This window comes from Delphinus delphis, chromosome 18 (genome assembly GCF_949987515.2).
Source record: "Delphinus delphis chromosome 18, mDelDel1.2, whole genome shotgun sequence".
NCBI lineage: Eukaryota > Metazoa > Chordata > Mammalia > Artiodactyla > Delphinidae > Delphinus > Delphinus delphis.
In genome coordinates this window covers 21,186,249-21,200,035 of record NC_082700.1, presented here as the reverse complement: position 1 = coordinate 21,200,035, position 13,787 = coordinate 21,186,249, and the positions used below count along the sequence as shown (strand labels likewise).

General features: G+C 45.4%; 1 protein-coding gene and 1 pseudogene across 4 annotated transcripts in view; one reads left to right on the top strand and one right to left on the bottom strand.

The window, feature by feature from the left end:
• Nucleotides 1-13,787, top strand: part of SLC25A30 (solute carrier family 25 member 30) — a 104,799-nt gene that overhangs the window by 63,374 nt on the left and 27,638 nt on the right. Inside the window, exon 1 of one of the 4 annotated variants that reach the window (XM_059995467.1) lies at nucleotides 10,321-10,407. The exons of 2 other annotated variants lie outside the window; for them this stretch is intronic. The gene's annotated coding sequence lies outside the window, so the exon portion shown is untranslated. One more of the 4 variants, XM_059995468.1, reaches the window with a different exon arrangement.
• LOC132413760 (eukaryotic translation initiation factor 4E-like) lies at nucleotides 2,968-4,185 on the bottom strand (annotated as a pseudogene).

Sequence of the window (13,787 nt, the reverse complement as noted above, 5' to 3'; positions counted from 1 at the left end):
ATGATGTCCAAACTGAAGCCTGAAGGATGAGAAGAAATTAGCAAGAGAAAGAACTTAGCAGGTGCACCTTAGCGTGTGCAAGGTTCCAGAGGTGAAAGGGAGCAATGGCATGTTCAGGGAGCTGCAACTATTTTATACAAATGAACACTCACAGACCTATGCAAAAGATGTGCTCTCAAAAGAGCACCTGTAACCAAGAAAAACATATACCAAAAGCAACATTCCTACAAAACAGGATTTTTCAAACCACAGCCCTATTGCTGTTTTGATAGTTCTTTGTTGTGGAGGCCTTTCCTGGGCATCGTAGGATGTTTAGCAGCAGGTCTGGTCCCTACTCAAAAGATGCTAGTAGCTATCAGTCAGTTGTGACAACCAAAAATGTCTCCAGGGACTTCCCTGGTGGCGGAGTGGTTAAGAATCTGCCTGCCAATGCAGGGGACACGGGTTCAATCCCTGGTCCGGGAAGATCCCACGTGCCACGGAGCAACTAAGCCCGTGCGCCACACTACTGAGCCTGCGCTCCACACCCTGCGAGTCACAACTACTGAAGCCCGTGCACCACAACTACTGAGCCTGCGCTCTAGAGCCTGCAAGCCACAACTACTGAAGCCCACATGCCCTAGAGCCTGTGCTCCGCAACAAGAGAAGCCACCGCAGTGAGAAGCCCTCTCGCCACAACTAAAGAAAGCCCGTGGGCAGCAATGAAGACCCAACGCAACCAAAAAAAAAATGTCTCCAGACATTGCCAAATGTCCTCTGGGGGGCAAATCTCCTGGTTGGTATCCACTGCTGTAAGAGGTGAGGATAAAGAATTTCACTGGCTCATTCCCCGAGCATACCAGCTGGGAACACCGCCTATCCAGCTGTTCTTGTTAGGAGTAGCTATCGCTCATTACCGCTCCACTTTGCCAAGAGCAGGGGAAGGTGACCAGATGTCTCAGATACAATGTTCTCCCCCCCACCGATCACTGAAGGCTACCCTAAAAGGGGTCTGATTCAGGCCTTTCATTCTGCATGGCATCAAGCATCCAGAAAAACTCAAGAGACTCCTTCCTGACAAATGTAGGGCCATATTACAATCTATCAATATCAGTCCTGTAGCTTAAGTTAGTTGTATACACACTTATTGAATTCTAGCTGATTCCAAATCATTTGTTCTTCATCACAGTACAAATGTAACTACCAAGATGATGAAAACCAAGATGTGGGTGAGGAATGGTTCTTGCTGCCTCCTCATGAGGCCTGGCATAGCCCAACTTATAGACTGTGGCTTGTTTGAGGGCCTTACTGTTCTAAACAGTGGCATACACAGTGCGCTAATAAAGGGCCGAAATGGAAATACGGTGAAGAGTCCAGCTCCTTGAGATGGCCAGACTTTAGAACGCAGGGTTGAGAGGCAGATGAACAGGGGAGGATGGGGAACTGATTCCTGTGACTGGAAGCTCTAAAAACCACACAGGGAGGGGCTTCTCTGCCAGGCTAAGGGCTTATCCTTGATTCTGAAGACACTGGGAAGACAAGGAAGAATTTTAAGCTCATGAGTGACATAGCCAGATGAATTTAGAAGATATTTCCACGGCACCTACATTTTACAGAGTGTGTTTTTGCACACATCACCTCATTTAACATTCTGTAAGGGAGGTATTGTTTGCATTTTGCAACTGAGGACTTAGAGAAATTAATTAATCAAGGTCAGAGAGCCAATACAGTTTGGCCAAGATTGAGTAGAATTCAGGTCTTCATTTCCATATTGCCATCTGGGTGTCTTGACTGTAGTCAGGTAAAACGCACATACGAAGGGCTGTTACAGTGCAAAGGTGAGAGCAAAGAATAGGTGAGAAATTAGCTGTGTTTAGCAGGGACTGGCACTGAGTAGTTAGTAGATTTGTTTCTTGACTTACATTTCTTTTTTGTTATTCTTGTTGTTTCAAAACTGGTTATAATGATGTAACCATGTTACTATTCCCTAGAGCAGTGATTTCCAACCCGTGGATCAGGACCCTTGTGGGAACCCAAGGTTATTCAGAGGGTCCTCAAGTTCGGTGTGAATTTTCTTGATAGATGCTGAAAGTACCACCATCCATCTTATAGGGACTCCAAGATTTTTTTTTTTTTGTCTAAAAGACAATTCACTGTACACATTTTATTTATAGTTTTGTACACTGTCTTAATATGAATGGGACCGCTTTTCTACTTGAGCCATTTTTTTTGTTTGTTTGTTTGTTTGCGGTACGCGGGCCTCTCACTGTTGTGGCCTCTCCCGTTGCGGAGCACAGGCTCCGGACGCACAGGCTCAGCGGCCATGGCTCACGGGCCCAGCCGCTCCGCGGCATGTGGGATCCTCCCGGACCGGGGCACGAACCCACATCCCCTGCATCTGCAGGCGGACTCCCAACGACCGCGCCACCAGGGAAGCCCTTGAGCCATTTTTTAACCAAAGCAAAATAACCTAAGTATAACAAAGTGTTAAAATACAGCATAAAGATACAAAAACAGACATACTAATTCTAATTAGGAATGTAATTATGATGTTACATTTTCTATAGTCCACAATTATGTTTAGGAAATCACACAAACATAGATCACTGATTTGAATGAAATGCATAAATTTGTAGCAAAGCTTTGTAGTTACAAAAAAAAAATTACCAAAGAATGCACTAAATTAATGTTTATTCCACCTTTGTGTCGTATTCCTGGATCCTTCACCAATGTTACATGAGGGAAAAAAAGCAAAACAAATGAAAAACTGAAATCAGAATCACTAATGTTATCAAGTAGGGAAACAAATAAATTAAAATCTAGCAGCCATCAGCAAGAGTACAGCACAGACAATGCTGTAAAAAGAAACAAAGAAAATTGTTAGAAAACTGTATGCATCATACTCTTTCAAACCAGAAAAATTTGCTTCTGCATACAATGGAACATAAACAGAATCGTTCTCTTATAAGGTATAGAAATGCAAATTCTTTAATATTGTAGATGGGTCAAATGTGTTTGTAATCGTTAATTCTTTTAAGCTATTACAGAGTGGGCCAGGAACACATTTATGGATTCTGGGGACGATGTGTACTGTAATTCTTTGATTGGGATAACAGACACTCTAGCCAAAATTAAAAAAAAAAAAAAAATGAACACAGAAGTACAAGACAAAGGCGAATGAGACGTCTCTTATATCTTAGCAACATTTAGATGGAAATCAAATTTAAATGCAGTCCACTCTGCTTTTGAAGAGGCTTTGGTTCAGCTCCCAAATCTCGATTGCTTGACGCAGTCTCCTATGAGAATACTCAGGAGGTGTCTTCTTAAACAACAAACCTATTTTTAGTGGTGGAGCCGCTCTTAGTAGCTGTGTCTGCGTGGGACTGGTAAACAATCACTATCTTTGGAGGAAATCCTAACCTTTCCTTGTATACCCTCCCTATATGTGTAACTGCTTCTCTGTTTCCACATTCAGTAGTCCATATTGCTATTTTATCACCTTTAGCTCTAACATTAACCACAGCTCCACATACGTCATCACTGTAGTCATCAAAAGACTCTCCAATAAGGCACAGTAGTGTCTCTAGCCAAAAGCGATGGAGGTCACTTGTCTCTGCTGTTTGTTCAATGTAATTAGCCATCGTCCTCCTCGTTTGTTTTTCTCATCTTCCCACATAGGCTCAATACCATCCTTAAAAAGTGAGTAGTCACAGCCAGGCATTAAATTACTAGACAACTGGATATGGTTGTACAGAGCCCAAAAGCCTTCAACAGTTATCAAACTTAGAGATCAGCCGAAGGTTTGCTTGCCAAGTTTTGCTTTTATCTTTTCTTTTTTTTTTTTTTTCTTTTGTGGTACACGGGCGTCTCACCGCCGCGGCCCCTCCCGCTGCGGAGCACAGGCTCTGGACGCGCAGACTCAGCGACCACGGCTCACGGGCCCAGCTGCTCCGTGGCATGTGGGATCTTCCCGGACCGGGGCACGAACCCGTGTCCCCTGCATCGGCAGGCGGACTCTCAACCACTGCGCCACCAGGGAAGCCCTGCTTTTATCATTTTAAAAAAAACCAGAGTACCCATCTGTTCTGTAAAGGATGTTTAATATAGTGTTCTGTGTTAGCAACCTCCTGGTTAGATTCTGTTTTCTCTTCTTCAGTAGGTGGGGGATTAGGAGTAGGGGTGGTTTCCGGTTCCACAGTCGCCATCTTAGATCGATCTGATCGCACAATCCGGGGACTCCAAGATTTTTAAAAATTTAGTTTGTATTACAGACGGATCTTTATTCTTGAAAGCGATCTTCATACTAAATATAAATTACTGGATATTATCTGTGTATTACTAAGGATGATACGCCTACTAGCAGAGGCTGGTGGGGCACGGGGAAATAGTGGAGTTTGGATGTCTGAAGAATCTATAGGAAAGGGTGTGTCACACAGTCATGAGTCTGGAAAGGACTTGGTGAGGTGAGAGCTGGGGTAGAAAAAGTCATGTTCTTATTTCCCTGCCCTAGAAAGGAAAGCATTCCAATGACTTTCTCCACAGCCTGGGGATTACATTTGGTTTTTTGTTTGTTTGTTCGTTTTGTTTTTTTCAGGAACTGGTATTTATTATCAAAGTCATATTCGATGTCAGCAAGATGCCACAACTACAAAAAACAGTGTGCACATTGCAATCTCAATGCACACGCACGTTTGTTTTTATGGCAGGATTCATGTGAAACCTCAAACAGGTCTAAACTGTACTGACATCAAAACAGTGAGTTGACGAAACTCCAGGGTCTCACTTAGAGCTCAAGTTGGAGAGTGGAAATTGGGGTTGTTTAAGCCCAGCCTGGAGCCTGAGCTACAGAAACTGGAAAAGGGAATGAGAGAGAGGGGGCTTTGGTCTCTGGCGTAGACCAGTTACCTCCTGAAACCTCAATTTCCTCATTTATAAAATGGAAATAACACGTTTTTTGGCTTGAATGAACCATTGAATATAAAGATTCCTGGAGGAGCGCTTTGCATCAATAAATGCAGGTTTTGTACACATGCATTTGCTTTTTTTTTTTTTTTGCGGTACGCGGGCCTCTCACTGTTGTGGCCTCTCCCGTTGCGAAGCACAGGCTCAGCAGCCATGGCTCACGGGCCCAGCCGCTCTGCGGCATGTGGGATCTTCCCGGATCGGGGCACGAACCCGTGTCCCCTGCATCGGCAGGCGGACTCTCAACCACTGCGCCACCAGGGAAGCCCGCATTTGCTTTTTGACCCAACAATCCCACTTGTGGGAATTTATCCTGAAGCTATACCTCCTCCAATGAACACCATATATGCAAAAGTTTCTTCATTATCTCACTATTTGTCATAGCAAAAGATTGCAAACCAACCATATGCCACATTTATTCGTTTTCTATTGCTGCATAATATAAAACCACAAGTTTAGCTTCAAGTGACACCCATTTAGTAGTCGATCAGAAGTGTGGTGTGGTGTGGCTGGGTTCTCCACTCAGGGTATCACGAGGCTGAAATCAAGGTGCCAGCTTGGTTTAGTTCTCATCTAGAGAACTCAGCAGGATGAACCTGCTTCCAAGTCATCCTTATTGCTGGCAGAAGGCAGTTTCTCGTGGTGGCAGGACTGAGGATGCTCGTGGGGTGTCAGCTCGGGACGTTCTCAGCCCCTAGAGGCACCCTCATTCCTTGCCGTGTGAAGCCTCATTGTCAAGCCAGTGTGTCAAATCCTTCTTGTGATTTGAAGCTCTGACTTTCCTTCTGTGACCAGCTAGAGAAAATTCTCTACTTTTAAAGGGCTCGTATGACTAGGTCAGGCCCACTAAATAATCTCCCTATCATAGGGGCAACTGACTTGGGACTTTATTTTTATTTTTTAAAATTTATTTATTTGGTTGCACCGGGTCTTAGTTGTGGCAGGCAGGCTCCTTAGTTGTGGCATGCATGCGGGATCTAGTTCCCTGAGTAGGGATCGAACCCGGGTCCCTTGCATTGGGAGCATGGAGTCTTAACCACTGTGCCGCCAGGGAAGTCGCTGGGACTTTAATATACATGCAAAATCCTTTCACAGACTTACCTAGATTAGTGTTTGATTGAATAACTAGGAGAAGGTATGTGCACATCAGGGGCCAAGAATCTTAGGGGCCATCTTAGAATTCTGCCTATCACACTACAAGAAGCTAACTGTTAAATAACCTGGGTCTATCCACATGAGGGAGAACTATGCTGTAGTAATGAAGGATGAGAAAGGCCTCTGGGAACTGTCTTTTTTTTTTTTTTTTTTTAATTGGAGCACAGTTTATTTACAACGTCATGTTAGTTTCAGGTGTACAGCACAGTGATTCAGTTATACATATACATACTTTTTCAGGTTCTTTTCCCTTATAGGTTATTACAAAATAATGAATGTAGTACTGGGCACTGATTTTGTTTCCGAGTCAAACTTGGGTCACCTGCTTGCAGTAAAGCCAATCTACTGACACAGGGTTGTGGTGAAGGAAATTGCAACATTTATTGCAGGTGCCAAGCAAGGAGTCCAGGGCAGCTAGTGCTCAAAACACCCGAGCGCCCCAGTGGGTTTCAGGAAAACATTTTTGTTTATTTATTTATTTATTGGCCGAACCACACTGCTTGTGAGATCTTAGTTCCCCAACCAGGGACTGAACCTGGGCCCTGGGCAGTGAGAGCACGGAGTCCTAACCGCTGGACTGCCAGGGAATTCCCGGGAAAGCATTTTTAAAGGCAAGGTGGGCGGGGGTGGTGTCACAGGGTGTGTGATCAGTTCGTGCACAATTCTTTTTTTTTTTTTAACTTATTTATTTTATTTATTTTTGGCTGCATTGGGTCTTCGTTGCTGTGCGCAGGCTTTCTCTAATTGTGGAGAGCGGGGGCTACTCTTTGAAGCCTTCGTGGTGCACGGGCTTCTCATTCTGGTGGCTTCTCTTGTTGCGGAGCACAGGCTCTAGAGCGCAGGCTCAGTAGTTGTGGCGCACGGGCTTAGTTGCTCCGCGGCATGTGGGATCTTCCCAGACCAGGGCTCAAACCCGTGTCCCCTGCACTGGCAGGCAGATTCTTAACCACTGTGCCACCAAGGAAGTCTCTTCTTGGATTTCTGATGCACAGAAACTGTGAGGTAATAAATGTTTGTTGTTTTAAGCTGCAAAGCATAATTATACAGCAATAGATACCAAACAAATAAATAAATATTCTTAATTTTGGGGGGGAATAAACTAGAAACTAATGACAATGGTTAGTGATAGGAAGTGAGTGGGAACAGAGTGCAGGAAACAGGAAGGGAGAGCTTCCTCTGAATAAAACATTTGTAAGATTTGATTTTGAACTAGGTGAATGCTTTATACATTCAAAAAATAAAACTAGGGGCTTCCCTGGTGGGGCAGTGGTTGAGTCCACCTGCCGATGCAGGGGACACGGGTTCGTGCCCCGGTCTGGGAAGATCCCACATGCCACGGAGCGGCTGGGCCCGTGAGCCATGGCCGCTGAGCCTGCGTGTCCGGAGCCTGTGCTCCACAACGGGAGAGGCCACAAGAGTGAGAGGCCTGCGTACCACAAACAAAAACAAAAACAAAAACAAACTAGATAAGAAAGATGAAAAAAGCAAACTAAAATTATGCAAATAAAAATAACAAACCTAACAATATATCACATATATTGCACATCGTTGAGAAGGGCCGTATTAATAAAGATAAAGAGAACTGCAAAGAAATCCTGAACTTAGAAGTTTTGCTGCTGGTATTAGTACTGAAGTCTCAGCTCTTTTGTGTATATTGTAGGATAGAATAAATGAGTAAATATATTGATGCTGATGGGAACCAGCATTTTCCTGCATTTTTACCCCTGCCATGTTTACTGTTTTTGACATCATATTTCATATCTTTTTGTTAGTAACCAGGGTTACTTTGTGGTAGAAAAAAGATATAAATATGGAAAGAGGAAGACTAGAATGAACCTCGCGGTGTTGAATTTTTAATTGGGGTTATCAGTATGAACTCATGATTTTAAAATATATTTGGGTAAAGACTATACTGTTTACTGTTTTCTTTTTTCTTTTTTCTTTTTTCTTTTTTTTTTTTTGCAGTACGCGGGCCTCTCACTGTTGTGGCCTCTCCCGTTGTGGAGCACAGGCTCCGGACGCGCAGGCTCAGCGGCCATGGCTCACGGGCCCAGCCGCTCCGCGGCATGTGGGATCTTCCCGGACCGGGGCACGAACCCACATCCCCTGCATTGGCAGGCGGACTCTCAACCACTGCGCCATCAGGGAAGCCCTGTTTACTGTTTTATATCTATATGAATACATATACACTTGGTCCACTGAAAGGGCCTAGAAGAAATGACATCCCAGTAGCAAACACTCAGATTTAGTTTTCCAAGTACCATTTCCTACTAAAAGGAACTAAGGTTTCTCTGCATAAGGCAGAGAAAATGCAAGGAGAGCTTGGGAGGTCCTGGGTCAGAAAGCAAGGTAATGTTCAAAAACTGATAGGATATATGTAAGGAAAAAGGAGCCGGGTAGGGGGCTTCCACGGCTCACAAAAGGGCAATTTGAGCACAACAAATAATAATGGTATTTGATTACAGTAATTTAATTAAATTGAATTTTAAAAGAATGCCAGAGTTCACACTGTTATTCAGAAGAAGGTGGGGGAGGGGAATTGTGAAGGGGAGGAGAAACAAAAAAGAAAAGGAGAAAGTGGGGGGCGGGAGTCCTCTTCTTTAGAAAGGAATGCCAGCTAATAAACGGAGAAGGAATGATAGCATTAGAAAATCTCCATTTTATAACATTTGCGCTATGTGTTTGCTACCCCTATTGGGTAAAAATACTCATCTGGTTTCAGCCTAGCATTGCAGATATCTGTTGCAGAGGTAGAGAAGATCTTTGTGGAGAGAACTACCAGACCACCCTTGATCAAGTGATCAAGCTTGACATCACGGATAATAGGCCAAAAGGATACTGTGCCTGCTGATGGAAGTATATAGCATCACCTCCGACTTTTCTTACTAAAAAGTTTGACTTGAATCTAACCATGAAGAAACAGTTCAATAAACCCATACTGATATAGTCTACAATTGGCCTGGACTTTTCAAATATGTCAAAGTAATGAAAGTGTAACGGAGCAGGACCCCATGGGAGCCTTCCAGGGACAGGCCTTCCCCCATCTCCTCTGTGCTGGCTCCTCTTTGAAGAACCTAGATAATAGTATTTGATGCACACTTCCTGAGTTGTTTGCAGAAGTGAACACCCCCTCCCGCCCCCCCCTCCAACAAATGGAAGATGTTAATTACTTGACAACCCCTGTGAGCAACTAGCCCCAGTCCTCCTGGAGCCTGAGGACAGATACTGTTGACCCCTGTGACACCACCCTGCTACCTCGCCGTCAGCCAGTCAGAGAGCTGTGCACAAACTAATCACATTCCCAGCGACGCCCCCTCCCTCACCTGGCTTTTAAAAGTGCTTTGCTGAAACCCTTTTGGGGAGTTCGTTGCTTTTAGGGCGTGAGCTGCCTGTCTCCTTGCAATAAGCTTTTCTCTGCTCCAAACTCTGATGTTTCAGTTTGTTTGGCCTCGCTGTGCCTCCGCCCACGAACTTGCGTTAACAAACGATTCTTTTTAAAGTGAGAGTACTAGTACTAGGGTAGTAGACTAAAGGAGTTTGTACAGAGAGGCATGAAATCAAATGCAACGAATCCTGGGTAGATCTCGAACTGGAAAAAAAATATGTGTGTGTGTGAGACCTTTAGGGACAACAAAGGAAATTGAAATATGGACAGTATATTGGATTTGACTGAAATGGTATTTAATTTCTTGCATGTTCTAATGCCGAGGTATTTTGGGGGTGAAGCAGTGTTGTTTGCAACTTTCCAATGGTTCGGGGTAATAAAAAAACTATACAGTGAGAGAGAACGCAAATACTGTGAAATGTTAGCATTTAATTTAGTGCAGAGTATACTGTTTAAGTCTTCAGTCGGTTTATAAATTTTCACACTAAAAAGCTGACTTTTTAAAAAAAGGAGTGCAAGTTTACTTCCTTCTGACTGCAGAGGTTCACGTGAGCAAAAAGAATCAGCACCCTGAGAAGGCTCTTAAGTTTCTCTTTCACCGCAGAGTTGACCTCGAGGCCGTCGGAGGCGTCACCGAGTCCGGACAGCTCCTACCCCCGCCAGCGGCGAGCCGGAGTCCCGCAGCCCACTCCCTCTGCGGCCCCTCTCCGCCGGCTGCCGGGCGCGCGACCTGGGCGTGGCCTGTGCCGGGAGCGGCCAATGGGAGCCAAGGCTGCGGGCGGGGCCGCGCAGGGCGGGGCGGGGCTGCGCGCGGGCTCTTGGGCCGCCCCCGCCGCTCCCCAACCTTTCCTCCAGTTCCCGTGCGGCCGCTGGAAACGGCTGCTGCTGCGCCTGGGGAGTAGGAGGTGCAGGGCAGCCGCCACCCGGTAAGTGTCTGACTTCCCGGCTGGGGCCGCGCTGGCCGCTCCGCGCCTGCTCCGGGTCGTCCCTGCTCCGGCCCGCCCTCCATTGCCCCCCGGTGTCCAGAACCACTGGCGCGGAACTCCCGGCCCCAACGCGGCGGCGCTGCCCCCCTGGTCGGCCGCGGTCCCGGAGAGCCCCGGCTCCGGTGGCCCTACCCAGGGGCCACCTCTGCTCTCCGGTTCGTTTGCGGGGCCTGGCTCGGTGGGGCGCGAGGTTCCGGCGTGGGCCCTGCTCCTCGGGCTGCAGCTGCCTGCGGCCGGGCCGGTTCTGCAGGAGAGCCGGCTCCCGGCCCTCATCACTCGGTGGCGTAGGGGGTGATTTCTCTTCCAGCGTCACCGAGATCAGGCGTGAGGCCCGTCTGGCATCTCGGCGTGTGTGCCCTTGCCGCCGAGGTGCGTTTCTCCTGCCTCTGCATCCCTCACACCTGCGGTTCATTCAAGAGCGTGCAGCCCGGGCATCCGTGAGCTGCCTACTATGGGAAAAGGCTTTCTGTACTTTGAATTGTTCCTGGAACACACCAGGCTGGCTCACGTTAGCAAGGACCGGTTGAATTCATTTGCTCGGAAAGTTAATGCAGCTCTGGATTTTAGCGTAATTCTAGGTGTGAGTAATTTCGTGTAAAACAGTTGAAATGGCATTGTTCCTGCGCAGGAATAGCAAAACGTGTCGAACTGCCCTGCAAGAGTCGAGATTCGGTCTCCTCCTCTGGCGAGGAAAGTTGAAAGGCATGAATTCTGTTCTTGACTTTGCTGCTGCCAAGCTCTGTGACCATGGACTTAGTTAATTCACGTGAAATAAGATAAATTTCTAAGATTCCCTTCAAATCCCACGTGTTATTAGTCTGATGAGCTTATTTTTCGCCCCGTACCTTTAAAAAGAATGAGAAATAGGAAAAAGCCATGAAAGGCAGCCCTGCGAGGAACAAAGATTTATGAGCGCGCAGAAGTTTAGAGACTGGATTGGGGTTTAAGATTGGGGACTGAAAAGGGAGCACAGTAAAAGTGAAAGAACTTAGCCAGAATTGATTATATAAGAGAAACTTGGAAAGCTTTCGGAAGTTCCAGCAGCAATTACTGTTTTTAATTCCCTCTCTTTGTAGCTGTATAGATGAGGTAAGGAGAAAATAAATGCTGTTATAGAAAATGTAGTAGAGAGGAATGTAACTTTAGCATATATCTTAGGTGTAGGGAGAATCCTTTGTAGTTCTTAATTTGTATAGACACTTCTGCTCAGAAAACACTTTTTTTGGTTGTTAAATAGATAAAAATTTTTGTACATCCCGCTCGGGAAAACCCTACTTGTATTTTGAATATGTCGATTAACTACCCTCCCACCCACCGCTTTTTATTGTATTCTTATTATTTGCGCCAGTATTTTTAACAGCCTTTGGTAAATAGCGTTTGGCTTTGTAGTACATAGAGGAAGGATCAGCTTTGCCTCAGGGAGAGCTCAGTTTGAGTACTTCCTAGCTGTGTGACTAGGCACAGTCACTTTCCCTCTCTCAGGCTGTCTTTCCTCAATTGTGAAATGAGATGATGATACCTATTTCATAGGCTTGTGAAGGTTAAATAAAATCCTTCATGTGGAAGACATATAGCAGTGCCTGACATGTCAGGTATTAATAATGACAGTATTGTGTTCATAGTGCAGCACAGAGAAGTGGTCTCTGGGTCTTAGTTTGGCTAGAAGGTAGGGCCCCAAGAGGAGAACAAAGTAGCAAGCGATCAATAGCCACTTCCGTGCCGGAAGCTGGAACTTTTGCAGGTTGTAAGCCCTTCCTTCCCTGAGTCTCAGGCTGAGCTGCTGCTCAGACACTAGTGATCGCTAAGGGACACATCAATCTCCCTGACTGTGTTGGCCTGTTAGTCTTGACACTTGAGTAGCGTTGGGATTTTTCCCAAAAATTGAGCTAGCAAGTTAAGGAATGTGTGTGAGGAGAACCCCTCAAAGAGCTCAAAAACAAAGAAGTGGTTTAGTTTACTGAACAGAGAATTCAGCCCAAGATAACTGAAGCCCTTCACCGCTTGGCCTGGCCAGTACAGCTTACTTATTCTTATTTGACTCTGCAAACAGTAACCTGGGAAGGCACGGTAGTCTTAACTGCTCAGGAAGCTAGTCCTAGCTTTGGGAAAGGAAAAGAGAAGAGCCCCAAAGTTAATTTATCCTCGTCTTAGTTAACTTTTAAACATTGTAGTGAATAGACTGTACTTTCTTACAGTTTAACCAGGGATACTGGAGGGGGGACCCTTGTTTGTGGAAGATAAGTTATTGTGGGGTAATATCTGAATAGGAACTAATGGGTGTGTGCTTCATCCTATGTGATTCAAAACCCTGGGAGGCAATTCCACCACAAGGTCGAGCTCTACTTGAGTAGTTGCATATGAGTATAACCCAGAACCTCTGGGTTTTAATATTATAACTAACTAAAAATTTAATATCAAAACCAACAGAAGAAAAAATAGCCAGATCTCATTAAACTTAAACTGGCAAAAGTATTGGCAGGAAATCAGAAAGTTAATGGATGAGATGACATGAAGTCACATGACAGTATAGTTTGTTGTTTTTTAAAATAAATTTATTTTTCGCTGCGTTGGGTCTTCGTTGCGGTACGTGGGCTTCTCATTGCGGTGGCTTGTCTTGTTGCGGAGCGCAGGCTCTAGGCTCACAGGCTCAGTAGTTGTGGCTTGCGGGCTCTAGAGCGCAGGCTCAGTAGTTGTGGTGTATGGGCTTAGTCGCTCCGCGGCATGTGGGATCTTCCCGGACCAGGGCTCGAACCTGTGTCCCCTGCACTGGCAGGTGGATTCTTAACCACTGCCCCACCAGGGAAGCCCCCCGACGACATAGTTTCTAAAAAATGTTTTGTTTCTAATTAGAGATCAGAAGTTGTAATCCCATTCCGAATAACGTTTTTGCTGACATTTTAGAGGATATCTTGTGTGTGTGTGTGTCTATTTTGTACATATACATTTATGTATACACTGTAGGAAAAAAAATCTCTACTAAATAAGATGAATGCCAAGAAGAACCGGCTATAATGTCAACACTACCTAATCAACTACCTAATTTTAAGTGATACATATTCCAAGACCATCATTTATTTGACTCATTGATGCTTGGGATTTCCCTCATTCAGTGGCCGGGGCCCTGTGTGTCTACTTTTAAGAAGCTCATCAGCCAGGTTAGGAACTACTAATAAGGAGTCTAGTGTTCCACAGAGATGCTTGACGCATGTATAGTATCACAGCCAAGAAAATAAGAATCATAGAGGCTAGGGGGAGGGGAAATGGAGAGGAACTGCTTAATGGTTTCCTTTTGGGGTGCTGGAGTATTTTGGGGCTAGCTA